The 18,992-nt window shown below is 47.0% G+C and overlaps 1 protein-coding gene across 8 annotated transcripts in view; it reads right to left on the reverse strand.

The window, feature by feature from the left end:
* Positions 1–18,424, reverse strand: part of LOC139276457 (centrosomal protein of 164 kDa-like) — a 209,885-nt gene extending 191,461 nt beyond the window's left edge. For 5 of the 8 annotated variants that reach the window (XM_070894480.1, XM_070894479.1, XM_070894476.1 and 2 more), the window contains exon 1: positions 18,275–18,424. The gene's annotated coding sequence lies outside the window, so the exon portion shown is untranslated. Of the gene's footprint in view, positions 1–4,231; positions 4,340–10,061; positions 10,204–18,274 lie in introns of those variants that run through there. The other 3 variants (XM_070894473.1, XM_070894474.1, XM_070894475.1) reach the window with 3 other exon arrangements.
* Between the last annotated feature and the right edge of the window lie 568 nt (positions 18,425–18,992).

The following is an 18,992-nucleotide window of genomic DNA, read 5'->3' on the forward strand; positions in this document are numbered from 1 at the left end:
AGCAGATCAGTCAGCATCTGAAAGTGAGAGGTTGATCGGACACTTCATCAGAATTCATTCTGGCCCAATGGCCTCCTTCTGTGCTGTACGATTCTAATGATTGCTTAAAATAACCAATGATGATCGGGACTGGCTGAAAAATTCTGCTGACTAAATGAGAACAAACCAAAAGCCGCTTCGATTCACCAGCAGGTGGGAAAAGCCATGCAGAATCATAGAAATTTACAGCACGGAAGGAGGCCATTCAGCCCATCGTGTCCACGCCGGCCAACAAAGAGCTATCCAGCCTAATCCCAATTTCCAGCTCTTGGTCTGTAGCCCAGTAGGTTACAGCACTTCAAGTGCATATACAAGTACTATTTAAATTCGATGAAGGTCTCTGCCTCTACCATCCTTTCAGACAGAGAGTTCCAGACCCCCACTACTCTCTGGGTGAAAAGAAAATTCTCCTCAAATCCCCTCTAAACCTCCTACCAACTACTTTAAATCTATGCCCCCAGTTATTGACCCTTTGCTAAGGGAAATACGTCCTTCCTATCCACTCTATCTCGGCCCCTCATCATTTTATACATCTCAATTAGGTCTCCCCTCAGCCTCCTCTGTCCCAAAGCAAACAACCCCAGCCTTTCCAATCTTTCCTCACAGCACAAATTCCGCAGTCCTGGCAACATCCTTGTAAATCTCCCTTGTCCCCTCTCCAGTGCAATCACATATTTTCTGTAATGTGGTGACCAGAACTGTACGCAGTACTCAACAGTGGCCTAACTAGTGTTTTATGCAGTTCAAGCATAATCTCCTGCTCTTGTATTCGATGCCACAGCTAATAAGTATTCCATATACCTTTTTAACCAGCTTATCTACCTGTCCTGCGACCTTCAGGGATCTGTGGACCTGCACTCCAAGGTCCCTCTGTTCGTCTACACTTCTTCGTGTCCTACCATTTAATGTATATTCCCTTGCCTCATTAGCCCTCCCCAAATGCATTACCTCACAATTTAATGTAACAACATTAAACGAGGACCAATTAAGTCATTCATTTTTCCCCTCAAACCCAGCAATCTGGAACTGGGAACGAACACAAAATGAAGTATTAAAATCGCTCAGTTTCTTTCCCCCGGTTTTCATACACACTTTCCTTCCTTACTCCGGGAGTCAATAGTTATTTAATTCTATAAAATTAGCCGTTTAAAGTTAGTCACACATGGGCTCTCTCTGGGACCTATGTTCTACTTCTGTCTCAGAGTTACAAATTGCTCAGAAGTTCCAGCTCCTGCTAAAAAATTCTGTGTAGTTATGTGTAAAAATTATGTGCAAGAGTGGTGCCTCATGGGAGTTGTAGTATTTTCCCCCCTGCTTCCATGGAACTACAATACCCAGAGTGCATGGCAACTCATGCTTCAGACAACAACCAAGTAGAGAATTTACAACTAACAAGTAGTGCGGGTCAAAATATGATTTTTTTTGAAAACTCATTCTTTCAGCATTTTATAATCAGCAAGTTAAAAATTTCTGATATTACAGTTTTACTGAGAATTAGATTTTAGGTGGTGCAGAGGGAACAGTTTATGCTGGGGCTATAATTAAGGCTACCCGTGTCCTAACTCGCATTAAGTCCCGCTCACCCATCACCTCTGTGCTCGCTGACCTGCATTGGCTTCCAGTTAAGCAACGCCTTGATTTCAAAATTTGCATTCTTATTTTCAAATCCCTCCATAGCCTCGTCCCCACTCCCTATCTCTGTAATCTCCTCCAGCCCCACAACCACCGCCCCCCCTGATGTCTGCACTCTTGAGCATCCCCGATTATGATTGCTCAACCATTGGCAACTGTGCCTAGGCCCCAAGCTCTGTAATTCTCTACCTAAACCTTTCCACCTCTCTTTCCTCCGTTAAGATGCTCCTTACAACCTACCTCTTTGAACAAGCTTTTGGTCACCTGCGGCAACTTCTATTTATGCGGCTCAGTGTCAAATTTTTTTTTAAGCTCATAATACTCCTGTGAAGCACTTTGGGACGTTTCACGACGTTAAAGGCGCTATATAAATACAAGTTGTTGTTGTTGTTGATATCTGCTAAGCTGGGTCGAGACAGCTAGAGTGATGGGTCCTGGTAAAGGACCAGCTGTTCAAGCTGCTGCTCATCGGGAGATGCGCTGCTGGGATAAAACTTCTTTAGTGCAGTGCTACACCTGCAACAGCTTCAGAGAGAACCACAAACCCACTGTGGGAAATGTGATGGAGAAAAAAAATCTTTGATAATCGTGTAAATGACCAAGATAGGGGAAGGCTTCATCGAGGGAGGTGAGAAGACACTTCCTAACTATTACAAATCCACTGGAGTGCAGCAAAAAAAAAATGTTTTGCAATAAGGGTTTTAGGGAGGAATTAAGAAGTTGGTTACACCTTACTCAAGTTTTGTAAAATGGTAAACAGTATTCGAGTCATTACAACCCTGAGACTTGTGTCTTTCAGGATCAGTAATGTGTATAACATTTTTACCTTTACCCACCGTATCCTAACTCGCACCAAGTCCCGTTCACCCATCACCCCTTTACTTGTTGACCTGCACTGGCTCCCGCCTCGATTTTAAAATTCTTCATGGCATCACCCCTCCCTATCTCTGTAACCTCCTCCAGCCCTACAACCCTCCAAGATCCAAGCGCTCCTCCAATTCTGGCCTCTTGGGAATCCCCAATTTCCATCACCCCACTATTGGTGGCCGCTCCTTCAGCTGTCGAGGAACTAATGTCTGGAATTCGCTCCCTAAACCTCTTGGCTCTCTACCTCTCTCCTCCTTTAAGATGCTCATTAAAACCTACCTTTGACCAAGCACCTGTCCTAACATCCCCTAATGTGGCTCAGCATCAAATTTTGTTCGATAACGCTCCTGTGAAGTGCCTTGGGACATTTTACTGCGTTAAAGGTGTTATAGAAACATAGAAAATAGGTGCAGGAGTAGGCCATTCGGCCCTTCGAGCCTGCACCACCATTCAATAAGATCATGGCTGATCATGCAACTTCAGTACCCTATTCCTGCTTTCTCTCCATACCCCTTGATCCCTTTAGCCATAAGGGCCACATCTAACTCTCTTTTGAATATATCTAATGAACTGGCCTCAACAACTTTCTGTGGTAGAGAATTCCACAGGTTAACAATTCTCTTAGTGAAGACATTTCTCCTCGTCTCGGTTCTAAATGGCTTACCCCTTATCCTTAGAATTTAACATGTTTCTATGAGATCCCTTCTCATTCTCCTAAATTCCAGTGAATATAAGCCTAGTCGATCCAGTCTTTCTTCATATGTCAGTCCTGCCATCCCGGGAATCAGTCTGGTGAACCTTCACTGCACTCCCTCAATAGCAAGAACGTCCTTCCTCAGATTAGGAGACCAAAACTGCACACAATACTCAAGGTGTGGTCTCACCACGGTCCTGCACAACTGCAGCAAGACCTCCCTGCTCCTATACTCAAATCCCCTCACTATGAAGGCCAGCATGCCATTTGCTTTCTTTACTGCCTGCTGTACCTGCATGCCTACCTTCAATGACTGATGTACCATGACACCCAGGTCTTGTTGCACCGCCCCTTTTACTAATCTGTCACCATTCAGATAATAATCTGCCTTCCTGTTTTTGCCACCAAAGTGGGTAACCTCACACTTATCCACATTATACTGCATCTGCCATGCATTTGCCAATTCACCTAACCTGTCCAAGTCCCCCTGCAGCCTCCTAGCATCCTCCTCGCAGCTCGCACTGCCACCCAACCTAGTGTTATCTGCATTCTTGGAGATAGAAATGCAAGCTGTTACTGCTGATAAATTACTTCAGTAATTACAACAATTAGCAAACAGCTATTTGAAGATCCACACTAAAGATTAAAGCCACAGCCTAGAATCTCTAGCTGCCTCTTGAGTAATGATACAGAACACCTCGTAAGTGTTTTATATATTTCCTGCAATTCCATTGTTCACCTGTCATTGCTGCATCATTCTATTAATTATATAATAAATAGAGAGAATCTGAATACATCTGTTCAATTTTTACTCATTTACGTCCCTACAAACACATTTTTCAAAGGAATTTCTTTTTAGCCGAAGAAAAATCAGCTGAAATTGCTCTATGATGTCAAATTGCCTTTGTTTTCATTCCATGCGATTCATGTGGTTACCAAGGACAGATATTTTAGTCACAACAGATCAATGAGTGCTAATAAACAATCAGCAGTGGTTACCATGGAAATCATGTGGTTACTAGGGATCAAGAAGCCATTACTGTGAGTTGAAATCGACGGAATCCTTGTTTCCACCTAGTCCACCTTTACCAGTATTGGTCCAGAGCCCTGTCAATCAAATACAGAACAAATCGGGTCAACTGCGTGGTTACCGCGACCAATGAGATTCCTAGAAAGTGACACAAACTCCTTTTCACTGATGAGTACACTAGAAAGGAACATTATATAATGAGTTTTTCTAATTTGAATAGTTAGGATTTTAAAATTTTTTAATAAATGTACCTTTCTTTTAATCCAATTTTCTCTTCTGAAGATACTGATTCATGCTGGGGTACAGTTCCATTGCTGCTACCTGCCCTCCAGTAGTTTGCCCAACTGGCCATTATTCCCGTGAACCCAGATAGTAAGTGGCAACAAGAAATCTGACCTCTGAATGCATCACTTACAAATGAAAATCTTATCTAACCCAACGTCCACGTGTGCTTTCGAGGTACAACGTCTCAAATCCGGCTGTCCGAAAATCGGAATTGTCCGAAAACTGGATATTTTTGAGGCGGCCAAGATGGCGGCGGCCCGACCATGCGTCTCCAATTTGGCGACAGCGGGCGGCGAGGGACGAGGAAACCGGTAAAAAAAAATGGTAAAAAACGCAGCGGGAATTGGCAGGCGACGAGAATCGGTGGACGGTGAGGAGCGCCAACTCCGAGGTCCAAAATCCAGAAAAATCCGAAAACTGGCACGGGCTCAGCTCCGAGGTCGGCGGGTTTCAGACGTTGCACTTGTATCACCAGGAAGTGGGAACCCTGGTTGTGTAAAGCCCGGACCACCCAGCACATACCACGGAGCAAGCCTGTGAGCTCAGTAACACGCTACAGCACATGTACAGAAACACAGCTCTGACAATGTTTTATATATTTCTTAAAAATATGTTATCACCAAAATACTGTGTCCAGGCAAAGCTCAAGTTTGGAAGGACATAATCCATATTTGTATTCCTGCATTTTCTTTTCGTTGAAATGGACACACCCACCATTCCACTTTACTGAAATAATGTGTCAATACAGTATTAGATATGCCTTCTCCAAAATAGCTGATTAAATTCTACATTCCCAGCTCCGAGTGTGCACCCCTCCAAATAAACCATTTTTCCCTTCTCAGCCTTCGAGTCCATACTACAGCATCACTTCTACGAATGTATTAGCACAAGGGCAGTGAACTGGCATAATCAGATCACAGCCAATTAGTCCGCATACTAAAAAACAATCAAACATTCGCTATAACAACTAGATATGGAATGTAAAGAAAATATTTATACAGCTTATGGATCAATCATCACAACATGCCTTGTTTGATGGGGTCAGGTCACTGTATAAATACATAGAAACTTGTGGCCTATCTATTAAATACTGTACCAACAGGACCAACAAGTATTTATATAGTGCCTTTAACGTAGTTAAACATCTCAAGGTGCTTCACAGGAGCGTTATTAAACAAAATTTAACACCGAGACACACAAGGAGATATATGGGCAGATGTGGGAGGTTTTCAGGAGCGTCTTAAAGGAGCAAAGAGGGGTAGAGAAGTTTAGGGAGGGAGTTGCAGAGCTTGGGGCCTCGGCAGCTGAAGGCACGGCCACCGATGGTTGAGCGATTATAATCAGGGATGCTCAAGAGGCCAGAATTAGAGGAGCGCAGATATCTCCGGGGGGGGGGGGGGAGAGCTGGAGGAGATTACAGAGATAGGGAGGGGCGAGGCCATGGAGAGATGGGAAAACAAGAATGAGAATTTTTAAATCGAGGCGTTGTTTAGCCGGGTGCTAATGTAGGTCAACATAGAAACATAGAAAATAGGTGCAGGAGTAGGCCATTCGGCCCTTCAAGATTGCACCACCATTCAATATCATGGCTGATCATTCAGCTCAGTACCCCTTTCCTGCTTTCTCTCCATACCCCTTGATCCCTTTAGCCGTAAGGGCAATATCTAACTCCCACTTGAATATATCCAATGAACTGGCATCAACAACTCTCTACAGTAGGGATTTCCACAGGTTAACAACTCTCTGAGTGAAGAAGTTTCTCCTCATCGCAGTCTTAAATGGCTTACCCCTTATCCTTAGACTATGTCCCCTGGTTCTGGACTTCCCCAACATCGGGAATATTCTTCCTGCATCTAACCTGCCCAGTCCCGTCAGAATTTTATATGTTTCTATGAGATCCCCTCTCATCCTTCTAAACTCCAGTGAATACAGGCCCAGTCGATCCAGTCTCTCCTCATATATCAGTCCTGCCATCCCCGAAATCAGTCTGGTGAACCTTCGCTGCACTCCCTCAAGAACGTCCTTCCCTAGATTAGGGGACCAAAACTGAGCACAATATTCCTGGTGAGGCCTCACCAAGGCCCTCCACAACTGCAGTAAGACCTCCCTGCTCTTATACTCAAATCCCCTAGCTATGAAGGCCAACATACCATTTGCCTTCTTCACCGCCTGCTGTACCTGCATGCCAACTTTCAATGACTGATGAACCATAGCACTCAGGTCTCGTTGCACCTCCCCTTTTCCTAATCTGCCACCATTCAGATAATATTCTGCTTTTGGATTTTTGCCCCCAAAGTGGATAACCTCACACTTATCCACATTATACTGCATCTGGCATGAATGTGCCCACTCAGCTAACCTGTTCAAGTCACCCTGCAGCCTCTTAGCGTCCTCCTCACAGCTCACACCGCCATCCAGTTTAGTGTCATCTGCAAACTTGGAGATATTACACTCAATTCCTTCATCTAAATCATTAATGTATATTGTAAATGGCTGGGGTCCCAGCACTGAGCCCTGTGGCACCCCACGAGTCACTCCCTGCCATTCTGAAAAGGACCCATTTATCCCGACTCTCTGCTTCCTCTCTGCCAACCACTTCTCTATCCACGTCAGTATATTACCCCTAATACCATGTGCTTTGATTTTGCACACCAATCTCTTGTATGGGACCGAGTGAAAAGCCTTTTGAAAGTCCAAATACACCACATCCACTGGTTCTCCCTTGTCCACTCTACTAGTTACATCCTCAAAAAGTTCCAGAAGGTTTGTCAAGCATGATTTCCGTTTCATAAATCCATGCTGACTTGGACCGATCCTGTCACTGCTTTCCAAATGCGCTGCTATTTCATCTTTAATAATTGATTCCAACATTTTCCCCATTACTGATGTCAGTCTAACCGGTCTATAATTACCCTTTTTCAAAAAGTGGTGTTTACATTAGCTACCCTCCAGTCCATAGGAACTGATCTAGAGTCGATAGACTGTTGGAAAATGATCACCAATGCATCCACTATTTCTATGGCCACTTCCTTATGTGCCCTGGGATGCAGACTATCAGCCCCGGGGATGTATCGGCCTTCAATCCCATCAATTTTCCTAACACAATTTCCCACCTAATAAGGATATTCTTCAGTTCCTCCTTCTCACTGGACCCTCAGTCCCCTCATACTTCCAAAAGGTTATTTGTGCCTTCCTTCGTGAAGATAGAACCAAAATATTTGTTCAACTGGTCTGCCATTTCTTTGTTCCCCATTGTAAATTCACCTGAATCTGACTGCAAGGACCTATGTTTGTCTTCACCAATCTTTTTCTCTTCACATATCTATCGAAGCTTTTGCAGTCAGTTTTTATGTTCCGGCAAGCTTCCTCTCATACTCTATTTTCCACCTCTTAATTAAACCCTTTGTCCTCCTCTGCTGAATTCTAAATTTCTCCCAGTCCTCAAGTTCGCTGCTTCTTCTGGCCAATTTATATGCTTGGATTTAAAACTATCCTTAATTTCCCTTGTTAGCCAAGGTTGAGCCACCTTCCCCGTTTTATTTTTACTCCAGACAGGGATATACAATTGTTGTAGTTCATCCATGTGATCTTTAAATGTTTGCCATTGCCTATCCACCGTCAACCCTTTAAGTATCATTTGCCAGTCTATTCTAGCCAATTCACGCCTCATACCATTGAAGTTACCTTTCCTTAAGTTCAGGACCCTAGTCTCTGAATTAACTGTGTCACTCTCCATCTTAATAAAGAATTCTACCATATTATGGTCACTCTTCCCCAAGGGGCCTCGCACAACAAGATTGTTAATTAGTCCCTTCTCATTACACATCATCCAGTCTTGGATGGCCAGCTCCCTAGTTGCTTCCTCGACATATTGGTCTAGAAAACCATCCCTAATACAATCCAGGAAATCATCCTCTACCTTATTGCTACCAGTTTGGTTAGCCCAATTTATATGTAGATTAAAGTCACCCATGATAACTGCTGTACCTTTATTGCATGCATCCCTAATTTCTTGTTTGATGCTGTCCCCAACCTCACTACTACTGTTTGGTGGTCTGTACATAACTCCCACTAGCGTTTTCTGCCCTTTGGTATTCCATAGCTCCACATAGCATACAGATTCCACATCATCCAAGCTAATGTCCTTCCTTACTATTGCATTAATTTCCTCTTTAACCAGCAATGCCACCCCACCTCCTTTTCCTTTCTGTCTATCCTTCCTAAATGTTGAATACCCCTGGATATGGAGTTCCCAGCCTTGGTCACCCTGGAGCCATGTCTCCGTGATGCCAATTACATCATATCCATTAACTGCTATCTGCGCAGTTAATTCGTCCACCTTATTCCGAATACTCCTCACATTGAGGCAGAGCCTTCAGGCTTGTCTTTTTAACACACTTTGCCCCTTTAGAATTTTGCTGTAATGTGACCCTTTTTGTTTTTTGCCTTGGGTTCCTCTGCCCTCCACTTTTACTTTTCTTCTTTCTATCTTTTGCTTTTGCTCCCTCTGTCTCCCTGCATCGGTTCCCATCCCCCTGCCATATCAGTTTAACCCTTTCCCAACAGCACTAGCAAACACTCCCCCTAGGACCATCCGGTTTGTACTGGTCTCACCTCTCCCAGAACCAGTTCCAATGTCCCAGGAATTTGAATCCCTCCCTTCTGCACCACTCCTCAAGCCACGTATTCATCTGAGCTATTCTGCGATTCCTACTCTGACCAGCACGTGACACTGGTAGCAATCCTGAGATTACCATTTTTGAGGTCCTACTTTTTAAATTTAGCTCCTAGCTCCTAAATTCATCTTGTAAGACCTCATCCCATGTTTTTTTAGCTATATCGTTGGTACCTTTCTGCACCACGACAACTGGCTGTTCACCCTCCCTTTTCAAAATGTCCTGCACCCGCTCCAAGACATCCTTGACCCTTGCACCAGGGAGGCAACAGACCGTCTTGGAGTCTCGGCTGCGGCCGCAGAAACGCCTATCTTTCCCCTTACAATCTAATCCTCATCACTATAGCTCTCCCACTCTTTTTCCTGCCCTCCTGTGCAGCAGAGCCACCCACAGTGCCATGAACTTGGCTGCTGCTGCTCTCCCCGATGAGTCATCCCCCTCAACAGTAACCAAAGCGGTGTATCTGTTTTGCAGGGGGATAACCGCAGGGGACCCCTGCACTACTTTCCTTCCACTGCTCTTCCTGTTGGTCACCCATCCCCTATCTAGCTGTGTACCCTTTACCTTCGGTGTGGCCAACTCACTAAACGTACTATTCACATCCTCAGCATTGTGCATGCTCCAGAGCGAATCCACCTGCAGCTCCAGTGCCGCAATGCGGTCTGTCAGGTGCTGCAGGCGGATATACTTCCGGCACATGTAGTCATCAGAGCCACTGGAAGCGTCCCTGACTTCCCACATAGTACAGGAGGAGCATAACACATGTCCGAGCTCTCCTGCCATGACTTAACCCTTAGATTACCTTAATCTGGCAACAACAATGCTAAAGGTTACTTACTGATAAAGAAAACGAGCACAGGGATGATGTTGAATGGGACTAGATGACAGTTAGGACACGGGCAACTGAGTTTTGGATGACCTCAAGTTTATGGAGTGTAGAATGTGGAAGGCCGACCAGGAGTGTGTTGGAATAGTCAAGTCTAGAGGTAACAAAGGCATGGATGAGGGTTTCAGCAGCAGATAAAATGAGGCAGGGACAAATTCAGGCTATTTTACAGAGGTGAAAATAGGCTGTCTTAGTGATGGCGAGGATATATGATCGGAAGCTCATCTCGGGGTCAAATGCTACACCAAGGTTGCAACCATATATAAATAAAAATTATACTTTCACAGAAATGCAAGAATGAAATAAGCATACCACAAAAAAAAACACTTAAAAAGGTGAATGTCACCCATTTAGTCTGCTTTTTATTTGCACTTTAAAGGTGGACTATACCTCACTCACAATCTCATTGAAGGGAAAATTGGATAAACATTTGATGCAGAAGATAATACAGGGAGCCAGCAGAGACATAATGGTCTGAATGGCCTCCTCTGTGGTGTGAACTTCTTCGGTTCATTGTTTACAAGTCACACACAAGAACATAAGATTTAGGAGCAGGAGTAGGCCATAAGACCCCTCGAGCCTGCTCCGCCTTCAATATCATGGCTAATCTTCTACCTCAACTCCACCTTCCCGCACTATCCTCATATCCCTTGATTCTCTTAGTGTCCAAAAATCTATTGATCTCTGCAAGAACACAATGAAAAATAAGAAGCAAATAGTTGGTCTGGTCATTCTGTAGCCTCCATAACTAGCATTTATCCATAAATGGTAACTGTGCTACTGTTTAAATGGAGTTCCATCATGAAAACATACACTGGAGTCAGAAAGAAACAAGAATAAAAATAAAGAGACCAATCTATCAAGACACTTAAGAAATCATGAGCAAGACCCAAACTGGGCACTTGTGGATTCTGAAGGTCTTTAAAGTAAGATTGAAAGAAACCCTGGCATGGTCAGTTTGAAGAGATTCTGCTCAATCTCCAATAATGAAGAATCATGCAGTGTCAGGAGATGAACTTGTAAATAGGGCTCAAGATGTAAATTCTAAATTCAATGCACATATTCCAGTATATAGGACGGCAGCAGGAACCAATCCTGAATAGAAGACTGTACCACAATATTTATATAATCTTGTCTAAATGTTTGGCAATATCTTAATTTTTGTTTGCTAAAGAGATGGAAATTGTACCCCACTAAGCCTACTTTAAGGTTTGAGGCAGGGCTGTAATATTGTGGTACAGCCTTTCATTCAAGATTTAGACAAGATTATATACATACACATCTTCACAATTCATTAAGTCACTTGTGCATGCATGCATCACAACAAAATTTGGCACAAGTCAATTCTCCCACTCAATCCCCTCCCTAAATATGTTTCTTTAAAAATGACAATGTGATGTAGAGGTACTCCAGCTCAGCTGTGAACTCTCCACGGGTCAGAGCAAACAACTTCATTCAATAGTACAGATTAAGTTTATAAAGCAACGGCTGCCCCAAGTCTCTCAGAATGTCGGGTCTATTACTTTCCTTCCTATCTCCCAACTTCACATCATAATGTGACTGATTTGCACAGAATTGCATTGTTATTTAAAATTGCCAGCTCTGAGCATTTTCTGCAGCCTTGTAGCCTACTTGATGGATGATAGTGGTTGGCATAACAGAACTACTATAGATTGGCTTAAATTCACACATTGCATGACACTGAATAGCAGGAGATATAGATGTAGGGTGAGGGGAGTGGAGGTAGGGGAATGGGCCGGGGGGGGGGGGGTGATTGGGGAAGGGCAGTACGGTATAGGGAGATGGGTGGCGTTGGTTATAGGAGGTTGGAGGGTTAGGGGGTGGGGTATGAGGGGGTTAGGGGTGAGTGCAAAGATGGAGGTTTGGTTCGACAGGGAGGGAGTGGGGGATTTAGGGGATGGTTGATGGGGTTTGTTTGCGGGGTGGGGATGGGGGAGCAAGGCCGTTCTGGATCGCCTCCTCGTCCTGGTGGTACAGGGGGGGGGGTGGGATGGGTGGTTGAGGGTATAGCGGATTTGGGGGTGGGGAGGGTGTGTGTGTGTGAAGGTGTGGTTTATTGGTATGGGGGTTGGGGCGGGGGGGCGAGTGTGGTGATGGGGCAGTGGGTGTAGGGATGGAGGTGTTGGGGGCGGGGAGGGGGGGATTAGGGTTATTGGGTGGAGATGGGGGTGTTGAGGGAGGGGGGGGCGAGTGTGGTGATGGGGCAGTGGGTGTAGGGATAGAGGTGTTGGGGGGGGGGGGGGAGATTAGGGTTAGTGGGTGGGGATGGGGGTGTTGGGAGCGAGTGTGGTGATGGGGCAGTGAGTATAGGGATGGAAGTGTTGGCGGGGATTAGGGTTAGTGGATGGGGATGGGGGTGTTGGGGGGGAGGGGGAAAGAGAATGCCGCTGCTCCGGATCGTCTCCTCACTCTGGTGGGTATATGTGGGTGGGAGTAACGGTTAGGGTTGGGGGAAGGTGGTGGATGGAGTGTGGATTTACGAGGGATGGAGTGCGGCTTCGGGGATGAATGCCACGACTCCGATTGCCTCACCGCTCTGGTGGATATAGGGGATGAGGGCTGGGGGGGTGAGTGTGGCGATGGGGAGTTTGGGGGGTGGAAATAGGGTTTAAGGGGGGTATGAGGACGTGGGGAAAGGTGCAAGAGGGGTGCCGGGCGACGCGAGAGCGGGTACGGGGGTATATGAGGTGGTTTGAGGGGAGGGTTGTGGTATGAGGCGTGTTGGGGGTGAACGTGGGGTATGGGGGGTATGGAAGGCATTAGAATGGTATATGGGGTGTGGGGGGTTATGAGCAGGGTTTGCAGGTGGTTAGGGTGTGGGGTATGAGGGGTGGCTTTAGGAGGGCTTGTGGGGTTGAGGTACGAGAGCGCCACTGCCACGCTGGATCGCCTCCTCACTCTGATGGGGATGGGGGTGTTGGGGCTTACAAGGAAGATGTATGAAGGGGTGTTGGGGGGTGCGAGGGGGCGTGAGGGCAACAACAAGGCCTCAGGAACAGATGGAATCCCCACCGAAGTACTAAAGCACGGCGGAGAAGTACTCTTGGCGTGAATCCACAACCTCATCTCTCGTATCTGGAAGGAGGAGAACATGCCAGAGGATCTCAGAGACACCGTAATAAGAACATAAGAAATAGGAGCAGGAGTAGGCTACCTGGCCACTCGAGCCTGCTCTGCCATTTAATAAGATCATGGTTGTTCTGATCATGGACTCAGCTCCACTTCGTAACCATCTTCAACAAAGTTGACAAGTCCGACTGCGGTAATTACAGAGGAGTTTCTCTGCTGTCTACCGCAAGGAAAATCATCACAAGAATCCTCCTCAATCGTCTCCTCCCAGTGGCTGAAGAGCTCCTCCCAGAGTCGCAATGTGGATTCCGCCCACTAAGGGACACAACGGACAAGATCTTCAAGCGACAAATCCAAGAAAAATGTAGGGAGCAGCATCAACCTCTGTACATGGCATTCTTTGACCTCACAAAGACCTTTGACTCTGTCAACCGCAAGGGATTATGGAGTGTCCTCAAAAATTTGTCATCATCCTCCACCTGCTTCATGATGACATACAAGCCGTGATTCTTACCAATAGATCCACCACAGACCCAATACATGTGCAGACCAGGTCAAGCAAGGCTGTGTCATCGTACCAATGCTCTTCACAATCTTCCACGCTGCAATGCTTCATCTCACCTTTAACAAGCTCCCCGCTAGAGTGGAGTTAATCTACAGGACAAGCAGGAATTGTTCAACCTCCAACGCCTCCAAGTCCAGATCCAAGGTTGTTCCAACCTCTTACTGAATTACAATATTCAGATGACGCTTGTGTCTGTGCACACTCGGAGTCGAACTCCAAACCATCATTGACACCATCACTGAAGCAAACGAGAGTCTGGGCCTTACATTAAACATCAGTGAGACAAAGGTTCTCTACCAACCTGCTCCCGCCACACAGCACTGCCCCCCGATTATCAAGATCCATGACGAGACCTTGAACAATGTGGACCATTTCCCATACCTTGGGAGCCTACTATCAGCAAGGACAGATATCAATGACGAAGTCTAACGCCGCTTTCAGTGTGCCAGTGCAGCCTTCGGCCGCCTGAGGAAAAGAGTGTTCGAAGACCAGGATCTCAAACCCGGCATCAAGCTCATGGTCTACAGAGCAGTAGTGATAGCCACCCTCCTATCTGCTTCAGAGACATGGACTATGTACAGTAGGCATCTCAAAGCACTGGAGAAATACCACCAACTCTGCCTCCGCAAAATCCTGCAAATTCTTTGGCAGGATAGGCGCACCAACGTCCGCGTTCTCTCTCAGATTAACAGCCCCAGTACCGAGGCATTGACCACACTCGATCAGCTATGATGGGCGGGCCACATTGTCCACAAACCTAGCTAGACTCCTGAAACAAGCATTCTACTCTGGGGCAAGCCCCAGGAGGGCAGAGAAAACACTTGAAGGACACCCTCAAAGCCGCCTTGAAAAATTATAACATCCCCACCAACTCTTGGGAATCCCTGGCCCAAGACTGCTCAAAGTGTAGGGGAAGCATCTGAGAAAGCGCCGAACACTTCGAGTCTCTTTGCTGGGAGCACGTAGAAGTCAAGTGCAAACAGCAGAAGGAGCGCAGGACACCCAAGCACCCCACCCACCCATCCCTCCAACCACCATCTGCCCCACCTGTGACAGAGATTGTAGATCACGAATTGATCTCATCAGTCACTTTTGAACTCATTTTAGCGTGGAAGCAAGTCATCCTTGACTCCAGGGGACTGCCTAAGAAGTGGATGGGGTGGTTTAGGGGGGTATGTGGGTTTAAGGCGTGTGGGGTATGCGCAGGGTTTAGGGTATGGGGGGGTATATGGGGTTTGGGTATGAGCGGGATTTAGGGGTAGTTTAAGGGAAGTGGGGAGGTATATGAGGTAGTTTGCGGCAGTGGGGTATGAGCGGGGTTTAGGGGCGTTAGGGTAGGGAGTTTAGGGATATGAGCGGATTTAAGGGCGTTAGGGTGGGGGTTTAGGGTTGTTTGGATGAGGGTGGGATATGAGCAGTGTATAGGGGTGTTAGGGTAGGGGGTAGGGGTATGAGTTATGAGGGGTGTATGGGGTGGGGTTTGAGTGTCAGCATGGGGGATTGTAGGGATATGAAAGGGGTATATGGGGGTGGGGTGTTTAGTGGTATATGAGGTGTTAGGGCAGGAGGATAGGGTATGAAGGGTGTATGAGGGGGATATGTGGGGGGTTAGAGTATGAGGTTGTATAAGGGGGTTATGGGGTGGTTTCAGGGGAGGGTTGGTGTATGAGGGGGGTATATAGGATTAGGGGTGTGGTGGTTGGGGAATGAGAGGTGTATATGGAGTAGTTTGGAGGGTTTAGGAGGTGCGGCTGAGAGGGTTAGAGGCATGAGGCTGTATAGGGGGAGTATAAGGGGGGTGTGTTAGGGTGTGGGGATTGGGGTATGTGTGGTTATGAGGCTGTATAAGGGGGGTATGGATATGGGGGTTGGGTGTATATTAGGGTAGGGGGTATTGTGTGTCTGGGGGGGAGGGTATGAGACTATATAAGGGGGTTATGGGTGTAGGAGTTGGCATATATATGAGGGTGAGGGGGTATAAGGCGGTATATCTGGGGGGATTATATAGGGGATATATATGGGGTATGTGTGGTGTTTGAGGTGGTATATGGGGGTATGAGTGTGGGGGTTTAGATACATGGGGTAGTGTGTGTGTGTGTGTGTGTGTGGGGGGGGGGGTGGAAAAGGTGTGGGGTGGAGGGTATATGGGGGGCTGGTATGAGGGGTATATGGGGGGGGGTGTCCTGAGGGGTATATGGGGGGGGGGGTGTCCTGAGGGGTACATGGGGGGGGGTCCTGAGGGATATATGGGGGGGGGCCGTGAGGGGTACATGAGGGGGGGGGCTGTGAGGGGTACATGGGGGGGCTGTGAGGGGTACATGGGGGGGCTGTGAGGGGTACATGGGGGCATGGAGGGTATATATGAGATATATATGGGGAGAGTGGTATATGGGCGGTATATATGAGGGGTATATGGGGAGTGTGGTGAAGTATATATGGGGGGAAGTATATGGGGGTATATATGAGGGGTTTGAGGGGTATATGGGGGTGTGGTATATGGAGCGGTGTATGGGGGGTATATGTGAAGGGTATATATGGGGGGTATATGTGAAGGGTATATATGGGGGGTGTGGTATATGGGGTGGTATATGGGGAGTATATTTGAGTTATATATGGGGTGTGTGGTATATGGGGGGTATATATGGGGGGTGTGATATATGGGGCAGTATATGTGGGGGGGTGGTATATGGGGGGTATATGCGGGGTATATACGGGGAGTGTGGTATATGCGGGGTATATATGGGGGGTGTGGTATATGGGGGTATATATGGGGGGTGTGGTATATGTGAGGTATATATGGGGGGTGTGGTATATGGGGGTGTGGTATACGTGAGATATATATGGGGAGTGTATGTGAGGTGTATATGGGGAGTGTGGTATATGGGGGGTATATGCGAGGTATATATGGGGGGTGTGGTATATGGGGTGATATATTTGAGTTATATATGGGGGTGTGGTATATGAGGGGTGTGGTATATGTGAGGTATATATGGGGGTGTGGTATATTTGAGTTATATATGGGGTGTGTGGTATATGGGGGGTATATATGGGGGGGGTGGTATATGTGAGAATTATATGGGGGATATATGCAGGGTATATATGGGGAGTGTGGTATATATGGGGGGTGTGGTATATGCGGGGTATATATGGGGGGGTGGTATATGTGAGATATATATGGGGGTATATGTGAGGTATATATGGGGAGTGAGGTATATGGGGGGTATATGTGAGGCATATATGGGGGTGTGGTATACGTGAGATATATATGGGGAGTGAGGTATATGCAGGGTATATATGGGGAGTGAGGTATATGGGGGGTATATGCAGGGTATATATGGGGGGTGTGGTATATGGGGGGTATATATGGGGGTGTGGTATATGGGGGGTATATGCGGGGTATGTGAGGTATATATGGGGATGGGGGGGTGTTATATGGGGGGTATATGCGGGGTATATATGGGGGTGGGGTATATGGGGTGTGTGGTATATGGGGGGTATATGTGAGGTATATATGGGGGGTGTGGTATATGGGGTGTATATATAAGGGGGGTGTGGTATATGGGGGGTATATGTGAGGTATATATCGGGTGTGTGGTATATGCAGGGTATATATGGGGGGGTGAGGTATATGCGGGGTATATATGGGGGGTGAGGTATATGCGGGGTATATATGGGGGTGAGGTATATGCGGGGTATATATGGGAGGGTGAGATATATGCGGGGTGTGGTATATTTGAGTTATATATGGGGGTGTGGTATATGGGGGGTGAGGTATATGTGGGCGGTGTGGTATATTTGAGTTATATATGGGGGTGTGGTATATGGGGGTGTGGTATATGGGGATATATACGGGGTATATATGGGGGGTGAGATATATATGGGGGGTGTGGTATATGTGAGGGGTATATATGGGGGGTGTGGTATATGTGGGGTATATATGGGGGTGAGGTATATGCGGGGTATATATGGGGGTGTGGTATATTTGAGTTATATATGGGGGTGTGGTATATGGGGGGTATATGCGGGGTATATATGGGGGGTGAGGTATATATGTGGGTGTGATATATGGGGGGGGGTATATGTGAGGTATATATGGGGGGTGTATATGGGGGTGTGGTATATGGGGGGTATATATGGGGGGTATATATGGGGGTGTGGTATATGGGGGTATATATGGGGGGTGAGGTATATATGGGGGGGGTTTATGGGGGGGTGGTATATATGAGGGGTGAGGTGTATATGGGGGTGTGATATATGGGGGAGTGGTATATGGGGGTATATATGGGGGTGAGGTATATATGGGGGGGGTTTATGGGGGTGTGGTATATATGTGGGGTGAGGTATATATGGGGGTGAGGTATATGGGGGTGAGGTGTATATGGGGGTGAGGTGTATATGGGGGTGAGGTGTATATGGGGGGGGTATATGGGGGGGTATATGGGGGTGTGAGAGCGCCGCTACCGCCGCGCCTCCTCCAACGGTCGATGGTAACATAGCAACCGCTGCTTACCCGCCGCCAGCCCGACCCCCGGGCCCCACACCGCCTGACTCCGGTTCTCCGGCTCCCCGGGCTGCCGCTGCCGCTGCCGCTGTTCCCGGGCCCGGCCTGCTCCGCCCGCCCTCTGCTCCCCGGGTTACTGTAAAACACCAGCAAAATAATAACAACAAACCACTTCCGGCGCCACAGTTCAAACCGACCCGAGTCTCCTCCCTCAACTCCTTGCTCCGATTGGCTGAGAGCTGGATTCTGTATGACTGCTGCGGTTGTCAATCAAACAGCTCGTCGCCCCCCCCCCACCGTGCTGGCAACTACTGCGCACGCGCGCCAGTGTCGCGGAGCCTGCTGGGGCTTGTAGTTTGTACAGCCCACCGCAGGCAACCGCAGACCAAGGGAAATACAAGGGGGCTGCAAAAGGATTTAAGCAGCAGTGCTTCCAGAAATATCCCAGGCAGTCTTATTGCAAACAGATCTTTCAGATGCAGAAAGAAGTCTGACGCGACTTTAGATTAGAGGGATGTGTTTGGAGAATTGGAGATTTTTCTGCAAGCATCCTTCTGTGCAACAGCAGATTGTATAATTTCCAGAGATTTGGATTTGCGTGTGGGTTGCACGTATAGAAATGCACCAGGAGGAGGCACTTGGAGCCACAGGAGAATCTCCCAAACGTTACAGTAATAAAATGAGAAACTACAACACCCAGAGAGCTTTCTCAACCTTGCTCCCCCTT

This window comes from Pristiophorus japonicus, chromosome 11, assembly GCF_044704955.1.
Source record: "Pristiophorus japonicus isolate sPriJap1 chromosome 11, sPriJap1.hap1, whole genome shotgun sequence".
NCBI classification, from domain to species: domain Eukaryota; kingdom Metazoa; phylum Chordata; class Chondrichthyes; family Pristiophoridae; genus Pristiophorus; species Pristiophorus japonicus.